This window comes from Hyla sarda, chromosome 2 (genome assembly GCF_029499605.1).
Source record: "Hyla sarda isolate aHylSar1 chromosome 2, aHylSar1.hap1, whole genome shotgun sequence".
Lineage (NCBI taxonomy): Eukaryota > Metazoa > Chordata > Amphibia > Anura > Hylidae > Hyla > Hyla sarda.
Genome location: NC_079190.1, coordinates 95,420,094 through 95,435,197, shown reverse-complemented (window position 1 = coordinate 95,435,197; position 15,104 = coordinate 95,420,094). Strand labels below are relative to the sequence as shown.

General features: G+C 44.5%; 1 protein-coding gene and 1 pseudogene across 3 annotated transcripts in view; one reads left to right on the top strand and one right to left on the bottom strand.

Moving 5' to 3' along the window:
* The window catches only part of AGAP2 (ArfGAP with GTPase domain, ankyrin repeat and PH domain 2), a 254,446-nt gene that overhangs the window by 18,001 nt on the left and 221,341 nt on the right, over positions 1–15,104 (top strand). The gene's annotated exons all lie outside the window — the stretch shown is intronic.
* Positions 11,996–12,115, bottom strand: LOC130359977 (U2 spliceosomal RNA; annotated as a pseudogene).

Sequence of the window (15,104 nt, the reverse complement as noted above, 5' to 3'; positions counted from 1 at the left end):
CTTTATTGGCCACATAAAAGGTCCAATCAACAAACAAGTGAGTGTTTTCTCGTTTGTCACCTGATTGCTGGCCTTTTTAAATGGGCAATTGCTTATTTAGCTGATAATGGGCCTGTGGGTAAGGGCCTTTAAAGGGGTACTTTTCCCCTAGACATCTTATCCCTTTCCAAATGATAGGTGACCGCTGGTGACCCCCACATTCTATCCTGCAAGACCCCTATTTCTCAGCTGTACAGATGATGATGATGTCACGCCCCACCCCCTCAATGCAAGTCTATGAGAGGGGGCGTGGCATGGCGGCTGTAACGCCCCTCCCATAGACGTGCATTGAGGGGGCGAGTTGTGACATCACGAGGGGGGAGAGCCGTGACATCACGATTCTCTGTCCCCTACATTGCCCATCATCAGCCACAGAGCTATTCTCGCTCTGTACAGCAGAGAAACGGGGGTGCTGCAGGAGAGATCGCGGGGGTCCCCAGTGGCCGGAACCCCACGATCAGACATCTTATCCCCTATCCCTTGGATAGGGGATAAGATGTCTAGGGGCAGAGTACCCCTTTAAGCCAGCAAACCTAAAGCTCATACATCGGGTAATACTGTTCACATTCACGTAAATATTTCTGAGAACCAAAGAGATCATGGAGATGGACATTTTTCAAGATTTTAGACCTATAATCTTGTCGAATAAAATCAACTTTTCCTTAGGCTGCAATGGCTGCTTACGTGAAATATCAGTTTTTATCCATCTGTGCAGCAAAAAACTATAGGTAGAGGATTCCTTTACAGCTGAAATAAGATATGCAGGGTACTACTAGCAATCTGTGTTTCTTCTTCGAATTTTCTTGCCACTTCTGTAATGCAAAATTAGAGCTGCAGACTCAAAGTTGACCATGACAGAATAACAACTAAGGCTGCAAACAGCTGTTCTTTTATATTTCAGATTTTGGTTGCCTGCAGCAGCTGTCCATGGCCATATAGTAAATTATTCTACAAACAGAAATGCTCACATGAACAAAAAAAAAAAAATGTAGAAGAAGGAATAAACTGCTGTTGACTGGTCACAGCTTGCAGTCCACTGCACTCATCTCCTCAGCACAGACAAAAGTGGTGGCCAATATCACCCATAGCCATTTTCTATTACAACAGAGAGTCTGTTATTTTATGGTGGAAAAAACATTGAATATTGATCATGAAAAAAGAAAACGGTGAATAATGGAGATTACACATATAGGGGCATTTATCATTGTGTTTTGAGCTGGTTTTGTGTGTATATTAGTCTCACATTTGGCGCAGCACTGCAAAAATGCCAAATTTGTGACGTTTTAGAAAAGTCACAAATTTGGCGCAAAGCTACCAATAAGTTGCAAATATACACCTGCCCAGGCTTTGCTTTATGTGAAGAGTGAAATTTCAGAAAATGTGTAACTCCACAAAATTTATTAAAAGCCCTGCGGCCATTTAATAAATTTAGTGCTCCTACACATTACCAACACTTAAAAAAAAAAAAAAAACAGGTGGAAAAAAATACTTCACTTACACCCACAATGATAAATGCCACCAATAGTTCTAATAACCACTATAATCTCTTCATCTTCTGACTCTTCGATGATATGGATAATAACTAAATTAGGAGCTGCTTTAACTTGAATAATTGTATGGGCACTAGTATGCTAATGCTACTGAATCGACACTTTGGGAAATGACCAAACTATGTGGTTCGCACTGTAATATGGCCAATATCGTCATTAATATCCAGTTATTGGCTTTTGCCCTCAGAGCTGTGAAGTTGGAGACAAGGTCAGTTTGGGGAAAAAATTGGAGACAGAGTTGGTAGAAATGACTATATTTTTCTCCTGGATGTACCCTCTGACTGTACTTCATTGGTATAGTGCATGGATATATAGTGGTTTGTGTGCATTGAGTAATTCTGGCTGGTTCAAGACAAATGGTAGAAAATTGGAAAAAAAAAATTTGTACTGACCAACTCTACTGTACATTGATCAACCAAAGCATTATAGGGGTACTCCGCCCCTAGACATCTTATCCCCTATCGCACTCTCATCTCTTATTAGTAACTCAATACCTTAGAAACTTTGTCATGTTCCTCAAACCATTCCCAAGCAATTTATGAACTATGGTAAGGCAAATAATGTATCCCACATTTGGCAGGTGTCATTACCACATAATAATGGTTTTGGTGTTATGACTGATCGGTGTATATGTTTGTAAACTTTAGAACTGACTATGCTTGGACCCCAAAAACCTAGTAGGTGTGTGTTAGATATAGCTATGTAATAAATCAATTTTTATTTGAGAAAGACCAGCAAATTAATGGTGCTTAACTTCTAGTATTACTAGTAACGTGAACATATGTACTGGGAAGTATACATACTCTTGATGGTTACATGGAAAAACACAACCATCTATCTCAAAAGTGTGTCTTTTATGTCAAGGAGAATTAACAATCGATGCCATTGTGAGGGGAAGCTTGGTACTGAGAGCAGGGACACACCAGTTTGCTACTGCCAAATGCTATCGAAACAAGGAAAGTGCTGAATGGTCTTGTGAATAACTGTTTCAAAAAGGTGCTAACTAAAGAATAATTATCCATGTAGTCACAAAATAATACTAATACCAATTGCATCTTTATGACCTTATGGATGTGTTATATACTTTGACTTATACACTTGCAGCTCATTTATAGATTTGCTGAATACATGTGTGCAAAAAATACCCTACACCCAGTGGTGGTCCTCAGGATCTTGGTTAAAGGAGTACTCTGGTGCAGAGTACTCCTGCTCCGTCCTGCCCAGGCTGCAAAAAAAATGAAAATAAACCATCATTCACCTTCCTGGGTTCCCGCGGAGCGCCACTACAGCTGATTGGTCCTCCGGTCCATCTTCTTCATACTTTCGTGTGTAACGAAGCGTCACATGGCGCTCAGCCTATTGCCGGCCGCCAGGATGTTCTGCCTCGGCCCAAAATAGGCTGAGCACCATGTGACGCTTCGTTCATACGGAAGTATGAAGAAGATGGATCGGAGGACCAATCAGCTGTAGTGGCGCTCCGCGGGAACCCAGGAAGGTGAGAGATGGGGTTTTTTTTTTTCATTTTTTTTTTCCAGCCCGGGCAGGATGGAGCAGGAATACTCAGCACCAGAGTACCCCTTAAAGAAAAGGCCCCATATACATTAATGAAAAAGTTGTATGAACATGCCATTTCTGATTGTGTAATGTGTATGGAGGTCTCTTCACCTCTGACAAATGATTTTGGGGGAGAGAAAGTTTGGGCATGTTGGATTTCAACTGCTTGACCCTTTTGGTCTCCAGGAGATAGGCTGCTGCCATAAGAATCTACCAGGCAAGCCGAACATTCATGTGTATGGGGAGAAAGGGAATGATATTGAAGGTGTATGGGCACCAACCTTGACAAGAAGGTGTTTGAATAGAGTTGCGGTCTAGTCTTTGTGCTGTCTATTCAAAGTCTGAGGGAGTTATGGAAATGACCATTCTTTTCAATGGAAACCTAGCAGCAGCAATGGCAGAGCAGGTGGGTGATTGAGCTAAACTACAAGTCCATGTATACATACAGAGAAGCATATATTGTTGAGGCATATATTGAATTAGATTTTTCCTTTGTCCCTGAAAATGTATACTTTTCTCTAACCTGGAGTTATGATTTACCTTCCTTATAACCGCAGCTAAACATTAAAAGTCAGTTTCTGATCAATGAAAATAACCCTTGTCAGGCACTGGCAAATAATAAGAGGTGAGGTGCTCAAGGAAGTAAACCATAACCTTCAAGGGTTTTGTATGTGTCATTTCGCCTCTCTGCTTTGGCCTTTTCAGTCTGCTTGTTATAGACATAGTGAAGAGCCCTTTGTTGGTCCAGTCGTTGAATGCTGCCTGCCAGAAATTACAACATTTCATCCTGCATCATGTATAATGCTATTCCTACACCGCCATAAAGAGAAACACAGTGTTATCTTACCCTCTTTCTGGTAATATTAAAACATGTTAGAATCATTGGAATGTGCTTGAATTTGTCTTGGAGCAATATTGGGTATTCCTAAATCTTAGTTATACAAACCTAAATAATAATTGTTCCCTGGTGTAATTGAAATAATTCACTATATATTACAACAAATATCTCCATGCTATAATTTATAGCTAAAGGAAACCAGGGGAACTTAGACCCCCAAACTTCCACCAAACTGTTATCCAGTACAGTAATTGGCTGATAATGACAATAGTCTTCCTACTGTATTTATTTTAGCTAATGCAGCATAATGTAAAAAAATAAAAAATAAATAAATTTGCAAACAGGTTGTACCTGGTGGCACTGATATATATTGAGGGACATGAGTGAAGCCTAAAGGGGAGCCAGCCAGTGTGACCCTTCAGAGGAGTAGCACCATTCCTGCTGCTTTACGGGTAATTTGAATATAGTACACAAGTTTTTCTAGTTTTCTAAACTACATAATACAGGATAGGCCAGAACATTCAAGGGCATCATGGTCAACATGAAACCTATATGGATAGCAGATTGTTGGCAGTTTTGGAGCTTAAATTCTCCTAATATGTTCCCTTTAAGCAATGCAGGTCCCAAGTGTTTAGCATGGGTATTAATTATTTAATAAATTTTGTATATTAATTTATGCTGTCATGCTGGTGTTGGCTACTAGTAAAGCACAACTGTCTTCTCAAATACTATATCCAAAATAACATAGCTTAACTACTTTTCACAGGATGACCTCTGGACATGTCTCAGAGCATGCCCACAACACTCTCATGTAGCTCAACTCCTTCTCACAGAGTGACCTCTGGATATGTCTCAGAGCATGCCCACAACACTCTCATGTAGCTCAACTCCTTCTCACAGAGTGACCACATGCTCTGGACATGTCTCAGAGCATGCCCACAACACTCTCATGTAGCTCAACTCCTTTTCACAGAGTGACCTCTGGATATGTCTCAGAGCATGCCCACAACACTCTAGTGTAGCTCAACTCCTTCTCACAGTGTGACCTCTGGATATGTCTCAGAGCATGCCCACAACACTCTCATGTAGCTCAACTCCTTCTCACAGAGTGACCTCTGGATATGTCTCAGAGCATGCCCACAACACTCTAGTGTAGCTCAACTCCTTCTCACAGTGTGACCTCTGGATATGTCTCAGAGCATGCCCACAACACTCTCATGTATCTCAACTCCTTCTCACAGAGTGACCTCTGGCTCTGGACATGTCTCAGAGCATGCCCACAACACTCTCATAGAATTCAGGAAGCAGCTTTTAGCTAATGGTTTTCTTATACCCAGACACCTTTTATAAAGTAAATTTCGTGAACTAAAGATGAAGAGAAATATACCAGCGCTAAATCTGAGGAAGTGCCCATATCCACTATTACTATTGTTAAAAACTTTTTAGATAAATTTCTCTCATGTATTCTCAAATAGATGCTTGAATTAATTAACATTATTATTGGCTGATCTAACAGAATGACTTGTGGGCACAGTGTGAATGAAAACAGATTAGTTAACTAAAAGCTTTCATGTAACAAAAATGTTACTATATGTATAGTAACTTCAAATACAGTAGAAGTCAGAGACTGTCCCATCAGAAAATGACCTATTGTTTAAATCAAGCTTTTATGTTTAAGATATTATTTAAGATTTTTTGTTGATGTTTTTTGGTGATTTCTTTATTCTAATTCACTATCTATATTACAAAATATTCATAAAATATTGCAAATTTAATTCTAACCAGTAGGCCTAAAACTGAGCAAAGGCTTCCTGTTCTTCCAAGGAACAGGTTGCTGGAAAGTGTTGAAAGTGATCTGTACGGTATTGGCGTTAAAAGTGACATCTTAGAAAAAGATAATAGCAGCTTAGTCCCCCACTGTAGAATGACCTCTGCACAGATCATGGAGCATGCTTAGAAACCTTTCTCATGCAAGGATTATAGTCTGCTCCTGTTCATTGTGCATGTGTCCATACCTAAAAATATAATCAGAAAATAGAAACAGATTAGAAAAAAGATGATGCATTGCTTGAAACCCGTGCTTTATTCTCGTTTTTCTACACCTTCATCTGAGCTGTTCTTCACTTTTAAAACTGATCATTCATGGAGGAAGGGGGGGGGGGGGGGCGGTCAAGTGCTAGGATCCTCAAGATCAGGGAAATCACTGCTCGTTTAAGTTGCATGAGCAATAACCGTGGGTCCACCAGAGTTGTCTCTGGTTTGCTAGTTGGCCAGGCAAATGCTACACTGAACTATTTCAGTTCGATGAAAAGGTTAAATTTGCTGCTTGTACTTCAGGTGGATGATTCTAATTGTATCAGACAAGCCAAGGTGCTTTATGTAGCTCTAAGTGACTATTAGGAACATGATCCTTCTTTTATGAAAAAAATACATCATTGGTGGTAAGACAGTAGAAGACCCCTTGATAACTTTGCTCATTCCTCTCAACGTGACATTTATATATATATATATATATATATATATATATATATATAATCTAAATAAGTAATAACACAGGAGTAGACTATGCATTGCACGGGATGACAGGAACCTATTACGGGTCTTTGTGAACCTGCCTGTGTTCTCCTGGGCCGTGTATAAACAGATTACATGACTCAGATGCAGTGCAGCCCACAACTGCCACACATCTGACAACGTGAGGACATCAGGGAGGCTCTGTGCGCAACAAATAAGGAAACTAGTTCACTTTACTCGTGGAGCAGTGAGTTAAATGATATACTTTGGCCAAGTGGGTGGCATCAAGGGTGACAATTAACTACTGACACCATGTACAAAATTATACCCTTTCCTCAACCACTATTGCATTCTTCCTAAACATGTTGTTTTAAAGCACATCGGGGCAGTTCCTTTAACTCATATTTGCTTTTGTGGCTCTCGCAGACCAATGAATCACAAACTAAAATGTGTTGTTAAATGGTTTCTCCAAGGCAGAAACCATGACAGTTGAGTGGGTGGAATGTTTGAGTGTTAACCCGATTACTTGTTTTTAGTCCATTTAAAGTCAACCAATCGTTAAATTTACTAATTGAACTGGCTTCTATTCTAGTTGCTATAAGACTCAATGTATTTGCTCAACCAGGATGTTGCTTACATTCTATGCCATCCATAATTACATGTGGCCGACTAGATGCAAAACTTTAAATGTCCTTTGGACTAGTTTGGTGGAGAAAGTGAAGTTTCCAAAACATCATAGTGAGTGCAAACTTATGTTTTGTATCTAAAGTTTGTAATGCTTGCTGCATGGTATTTTCTTTTGGCTGCTGAAAATGCTACGGCAGGGTGTTAGCTGGGAGTCAGTATGAAATTTCATACTTACATGGTGTTTTTTCACCCATAAAGTGTACCTGTCGTTATCAAAAACTTTTGATAATACTATTATATGTATATTTGTAATATACATTGATTAACATTTTTTTAAAATATTTTTGGGTGAAAAAATACTGTCCCTGCAGCTATTGCCGGTGTGTCTTTATGAGGAGTCCAAATACAGGAAGCGAGGGTGTAAGAACCCGAAGGGTTAAACACCCCTGAGAGTGTTCGTTTATCTGGTTGCTGTGGCTGTGCCTAGCTCTGGGCTGGCCCTGCTTTTCCTCAGTGTACAGAGCCCTGCTTGTAATAAGTGCACAGAGCCCTGCTTGTCCTCAGTGCACAGAGCCCTGCTTGTCCTCAGTGTACAGAGCCCTGCTTGTCCTCAGTGCACAGAGCCCTGCTTGTACTCAGTGCACCGAGCCCTGCTTGTCCTCAGTGTACAGAGCCCTGCTAATCCTCAGTGTACAGAACCCTGCTTGTCCTCAGTATACAGAGCCCTGCTTGTCTTCAATGCACAGAGCCCTGCTTGTCCTCAGTGTACAGAGCCCTGCTTGTCCTCAGTGTACAGAGCCCTGTTTGTCCTCAGTGTACAGCACCCTGCTTGTCCTCAGTGTAAAGAGCCCTGCTGGTACTCAGTGTACATAGCCCTGCTTGTCCTCAGTGTACAGAGCCCTGCTTGTCCTCAGTGCACAGAGCCCTGCTTGTCCTCACTGCACAGATCCCTGCTTGTCCTGAGTGTACAGAGCCCTGCTTGTCCTCAGTGTACAGAGCCCTGCTTGTCCTCAATGCACAGAGCCCTGCTTGTCCTCAGTGTACAGAGCTCTGCTTGTCCTCAGTGTACAGAGCCCTGCTTGTCCTCAGTGTACAGAGCCCTGCTTGTCCCCAGTGTACAGAGCCCTGCTTGTCCTCAGTGTACAGAACCCTGCTTGTCCTCAGTGCACAGAGCCCTGCTTGTCCTCAGTGTACAGAGCCCTGCTTGTCCTCAGTGTACAGAGCCCTGCTTGTCCTCAGTGCTAAGAGCCCTGCTTGTCCACCCACACTTTCTGTATTTGGTCTCCACATAGAGACAATAGCTGTAGGGACAAAAATGTACAAATTTTTTAACCGATGTATATTACAAATATACATATAATGTTATCTATGTAATATAAAAAGTTTTCATTAATGACAGATACACTTTACGGCTGTCATCACACACAGCAGTTTTCGTGCCAAAGCCAGAAATGGATACAGCAAAAAGAAGCATAAGTTTTTCCCTATATTTTTAATTCCTTTAAAATCCACTCTCAGTGTTGTTCCAAAAACGACAGTGGTAGTTTTCCAGAAAAATGTGTGTGAGGGCAGCCTTAGAAGCGTTTTTAGGCTCAATGCAGGCACTGAGGTATATTGTTTTATTTTTTATTTTTTCCCAAAAATTGTGGCCTTTTTCCTCTCATAGACTTTTATAAATGAAACAAAAAATACTAATACACACTTTTCTTGGAACTGTTTTTTTTGGCAAAAAAAATAATTGTGTGTGTTCATTGACTTAGTGTAGTGATGTGAGAAACAGCTGAACAATGATGCAATCTTGAAAGTGACACTCATTTTTAGAGATTTTACTATAGGGATAAAAGGCTATGGACACCTTTTTTCTCATTTTTATTGGTAATTTGTTTCCTGAATGCAAAATGAGGCAACTTCCTAAATAGTCTTCTTTACACATTTCCTACTATTTAACTGTTACTTAGGAAAAGCTAAGCCTATTAGAGTCTGACAGGCTTCCTGCTCTATCAGTGTTGGGGATAACAACTGGGGGATGGCTGCATAGCAATTTAGATAGTAGACATCAGGGAAACTTTGTAAGACAGGTTACACAGGCTGGAGAAAGAGAGGAGAGCAGAGACAAGGCAGTCTGCTGAAGACAATCCTATAGGTTGTGTACGAGGACAGAGAGAAAATAGAGCTCAGACAGCACATTGTAGAGGTTGCACAAGGGAAAGCAAGCACAATTTGTAATTAGGACTCACAAAAAAAGAGTACAAAATACCAAGTATTTTATTGTAAAAACCTCACTAGTGATTTTCTTCTGCAATTTAATATATTGTTATAACTATTCTCAACTGTTACGCCGAGCGCTCCGGGTCCCTGCTCCTCCCCGGAGCGCTCGCGGCATCCCTCTCTCTGCAGCGCCCCGGTCAGACCCGCTGACCGGGAGCGCTGCACTGACATTGCCGGCGGGGATGCGATTCGCATAGCGGGACGCGCCCGCTCGCGAATCGCATCCCAAGTCACTCACCTGTCCCGGTCCCCGGCTGTCACGTCCTGGCGCGCGCGGCTCCGCTCCTTAGGGAGCGTGCGCGCCAGCTCTTTAGATTTAAAGGGCCAGTGCACCAATGATTGGTGCATAGCCCAAACAGCCTAAATAGCTTCCACCTGCTCTCTGGCTATATTACCTCACTTCCCCTGCACTTCCTTGCCGGATCTTGTTGCCCTTGTGCCAGAGAAAGCCGTTCCTTGAGTGTTCCTAGCCTGTGTTCCAGACCTCCTGCCGTTGCCCCTGACTATGATCCTCCTGCCTGCCCTGACCTTCTGCTACGTTCGACCTTGCTCTTGCCTTATCCCTTGTACCATGCCTATCTCAGCAGTCAGAGAGGTCGAGCCGTTGCCGGTGGATACGACCTGGTTGCTACCGCCACTGCAAGACCATCCCGCTTTGCGGCGGGCTCTGGTGAAAACCAGTAGCAACTTAGAACCGGTCCACCGACACGGTTCACGCTGACACAGAGGATCCACCTCCAGCCTGCCGAATCATAACATCAACTAAACTTCATAAGTGAATCTGTTATTCTCTTATCTACTGGAGATATTTTCCCTTTATGATTTTGCTATATTTCTTCTGTTATATATATATAGCAAACTATTCAGCCTACCTTTCACATGCTATTACATAACTATCCTTTAGATCTGCAGTACAGTATCATTGTTTCGACAATGGCTTTCGGATTCTTTATTTTGTTGCTTTATTCTCGGTCTTTGATTTTGTTGCAGTCTCTTCACTTCTTATCGGCTTCTCTTTCTTTTATAGATTTCTGGCTGCCTGACTTGTTATAATTCATGCTGACCTTATATTCAGCTAGCACTTACTGTAGGATAGTTTGTATAACCATACCTAAGGCAGGCAGAGCTACCTGAGTGGAGTGAGTGTGGGTGGGAATGTGTCTTGGGTGGGTTTTTTTAAATTTTTTCTCCCATAGACATCTATTCTAAGAAAAACAATGTATGTTTAGGAGCCTATGTTTAAACTAATGTCTTTGGGGAAGGGGTTGTAAAAAAAAAAATGTCACTGCCAATAAACCACATCACTCACACTCACCCCATTCCTTAGTGCATGTACACTCCTTAAATTGGCACTGTCACCAACTTTATTTTTTGATATGTTGTAGTACTTATGTACTACAACATACCTCTAATATACTTTTTTATTTTTTTCATGAAAAAGGTTTAATTTACATTTAAAAACCGGCCACTGAAAAAGGACTGATTTTGGAGTGGCAATCAGTCCTTTTTCAGTTAGGCTGCACTTGCTCCCTGCCTGTCAATTAGACAGGCAGGAGCGAGCGCATTGGCTCCCCGGCCACTGGCTGGGAGGCCACTCCTCCCGCACATCGCCGCCGCCGCCTCCTTTCCACCACAGTCCCTGTACGCCGGCTGCCGGACTCTGCAGTAACTGCAAGTGTAATGAGGGAGCGGGGTACGCGGGGCGGTGGGGGGGTTTGGGGGGGAGGAGGGAACGGGCTAGTGCCGCAGCGGTGGGGGGGGGGATGGGCTAGCAAAAAAAAATAGGATGGTGGGAGCTACCCTTTAAGTGCATGTCATCCTGGTGGTGCACTGGGTACAGTGGTATGGTGACCGGTAACAGTGCTGCACCCATGCGCCACTCAGGTCCACCATAAAGGTAGGATTTCCGACTTTAGTCAATTCAAACACGAGCTTTGTTACACAGCCGCCTTAGAGATGAACCATATGCTACTTGACTGTACTCCATATACTGCTCACCAGTGCCCTTTGCCAAGAACACGGCGTGTCATGTGTTTTAAAGAGCAGAGGAACGTGTTCAATTACCACAATGCAAGAGAAAACAAACATGCACTAAGATTTTGTCTATTGCAAGCTTTTCTCAGAAAATAGGGAGGCCTTCCTCCCAACAAACCTGCCTTTCGTCTTCAAGCCAATAGGCACTTGCCTGGGTGTCAACCAAGGAGCTATATACAAGTTGGTGTCTCTGCTGAAGCACGGACACCTGGGGTTGCCATGCACTCCACCCCTAGACTGGCAGGGGGGACACCCAAAAAGGCAACACACCCGGCAAATCCTAGTGACACACAACACGCATAAATTGTCACAGTGAAAAAGGCATACATACATAACAAGATGAGGACAATGTAATTACTGCCTGGTAATCCGGCCGGATCTATAAAAATGTCCCCGATTCTAGCCAAAAGGTCAGAATTGAAAGGGTGCGTGCCAAATGTGTGATTTAAATGGTGCCAGTGTCCACACTCCCAGTGAGTTTAGACACCGTTGGACCACCCCAGTGAGTTTAGACACCTCAGGGCCACCACTCATCTCATTGGGGGAGCCGTCAAACTGTGGCACCAGCCCCGAAACGTCCTTGTACACCTGTCCTTTCATGTAGAAATCCATCTCTTCTTAGTGGCTCAACTAGGATCACTGATAAGGACAGATACTACACTTGATCTTAGCCAAAAGGTCGAGAAGCAATGCCATGTGTACTGTGCTTACTCCTAGACAATACTTGAGGATGTCACCATATACTGTCTGACTCACATCCATAGTGCCTTGTATATACATAATGGCCAGTACTGTACTGCATGACTTACCTATAGTACCTGAGAGTGCAGATATGGCATTCACGAGGATAGAAACTTTAGGGATTAAAAAAAACAGTCCCAGGTTGTAGTACAGAGTGTTACAAACCATGCAATGCTCCATAAGAAAAGAAAAGTATGCAAATAAGCTCTCCACCAGAAGGGAAAAACATGCTCTACAGTGCCATCTCCTGGAAGAAGCTTCCCTCCAAATCAATGTTTGACCCTTAAAGGGGTACTCTGCCCCCAGACATCTTATCCCCTATCCAAAGGATAGGGCATAAGATGTCAGATCACCAGGGTCCCACTACTGGGGAGCCCTGGGATCGCCGCTGAGGCACCCCGCTGTCATTACAGCACAGAGCGAGTTCGCTCTGCACGTAATGACGGGCAATACAGGGGCCGGAGCATCGTTATGTCATCGCTCCGCCCCTCATGATGTCACAGCCTGCCCCTTTCAATACAAGTCTATCGGAAGGGGCGTGGCGACTTGCATTAAGGGGACGGGCCGTGATGTCACACGCGGCGGAGCCATGACTTCACGCTGTTCCGTCCCCTGTATCGCCCGTCATTACGCACAGACCGAACTCGCTCTGTGCTGTAATGATAGCGGGGTGCCACAGTGGCGATCCCGGGGGTCCCCAGCAGCGGGACCACGGCAATCTGACATCTTATCCCCTATCCTTTGGATAGGGGATAAGATGTCTAGGGGCGGAGTACCCCTTTAAATGTTCTTAACAATCTCTCCCAGAAAGTTGCCTAACTGCTGTTTTATGGTCCCTGTACCGCATACAGACCTGGGTCCTTGCTTACTATGTTTAACTGAGGGTCTCTCACTTAGCCATCCCACCCTGTCTACAGGTAACTTTCTCTTCTGGGAGACATTCTGCCTGTGCGTATAATCCCTAATGAGGTTTTAAGGCCCTTAACCCCTTAAGGACCCAGGACGTACTAGAACGTCCTGGCACCCTGGGCTTTAAGGACCCAGGACGTACTAGTACGTCCTGGTGTTTCTCCGGTCTCTGCCGCGCCCCGGGCAGAGATCGGAAGCGGATGCCTGCTGAAATGCTTCAGCAGGCATCCAGGGCAAACGCCGAGGGGGGCCATGTAGGCCCCCCATGTCGGCGATCGCCGCAAATCACAAGGGAAATCGCCCTTGCGATCTGCGGCGATACCGGGCTGATCGGGTCTCTGGGACCCGACCACCCGGTAATTTCGCATGATCCCGGCTGTCACAGACAGCCAGGACCATGCTAACGTATAGGAGCGAGGTGGCAAACCTCCTCCTATACCCTGCGATCTGTCGGTTAGTTAACCGACCAATCGCAGGAGGGGGGGCGGTTACTTCCTCCCGTCCTGCCCGGCCCCTTGAAGTCCGGAGAGGACGGGAGGAAGACCGGAGGACACGGCGGGGGACGGGGGAGTGCTGGGGACCGGCCCCGGTACTTACCTCGTCCCTGAAGACCCGGATCCCAGCGATGAAGACGGCGGCGGCGGCGACAGGTGAGTAGATCTTCAGCCGCGGTCGGGCCCTTTACAGCAATGCACGTCGCCGTAAAGCGACATGCATTGCTGTAATGGGACCCTGTAAACTACAACTCCCAGCATGCCCAGACAGCTCTTGGCGTCTGGGCATGCTGGGAGTTGCAGTTTTGCAACATCTGGAGGTCCACAGTTTGGAGACCACTGTGCCCTTCCAGATGTTGCAAAACTACACATCCTCAGCATGCCCTTACTGTACAGGCATGCTGGGAGTTGTAGTTCTGTAACATCTGGCCCTTCAGATGTTGCAGAACTACAACTCCCAGCATGCCTGGACAGTTTTGGCATACTGGGAGTTGTAGTTTTGCAACATCTGGAGGGCTGCAGCTTGGACACCACTACACAGTGGTCCCCAAACTGTTCTCCTCCAGCTCTTACGTAACCACTACTCCCAATATGCCCTTCGGCTGCCTGGGCATGCTGGGAGTTGTGGTTTTGCAACAACTGGAGGCACACTGGTTGGGAAACATTGTCTGTTTCCTAACTCAGTGTTTCCCAACCCGTGTGCCTCCAGCTGTTGCAAAACTATAACTGCCAGCATGCACTGATAGACTGTGCATGCTGGGAGTTGTAGTTTTGCAACAGCTGGAGGTTCCCCCCCCCCCCCGCCCCCCTGTGAATGTACAGGGTACATTCACATGGGCAGGGGGCTTACAGTGAGTATCAGGCTGCAAGTTTGCGATGCAGCAAATTTTGCGCAGCAGCTCAAACTCGTAGCGGGAAACTCGCTGTAATCCCTGGCCCGTGTGACTGTACCCTAAAAACACTACACTACACTACACTAACACAAAATAAAATAAAAAGTAAAAAACACTACATATACACATACCCCTACACAGCCCCCCTCCCCTCCCCAATAAAAATGAAAGCGTCTGGTATGCCACTGTTTCCAAAATGGAGCCTCCAGCGGTTGCAAAACAACAACTCCCAGTATTGCCGGACAGCCGTTTACTGTCCAGGCATGCTGGGAGTTTTGCAACAGCTGGAGGCACCCTGTTTGGGAATCGCTGGCGTAGAATACCCCTATGTCCACCCCTATGCAAATCCCTAATTCAGGCCTCAAATGCGCATGGTGCTCTCTCACTTCGGAGCCCTGTCGTATTTCAAGGCAACAGTTTAGGGTCACATATGGGGTATCACCGTACTCGGCAGAAATTGCCTAACAAATTTTGGGGGGCTTTTTCTCCTTTCACCCCTTATGAAAAGGGGAAGTTGGGGTCTACACCAGCATGTTGGTGTAAAAAAAAAAAAATGTTTACACTAACATGCTGGTGTTGCCCCATACTTTTCATTTTGACAAGAGGTAAAGGGGAAAAAAGCCCCCCAAAATTTGTAATGCAA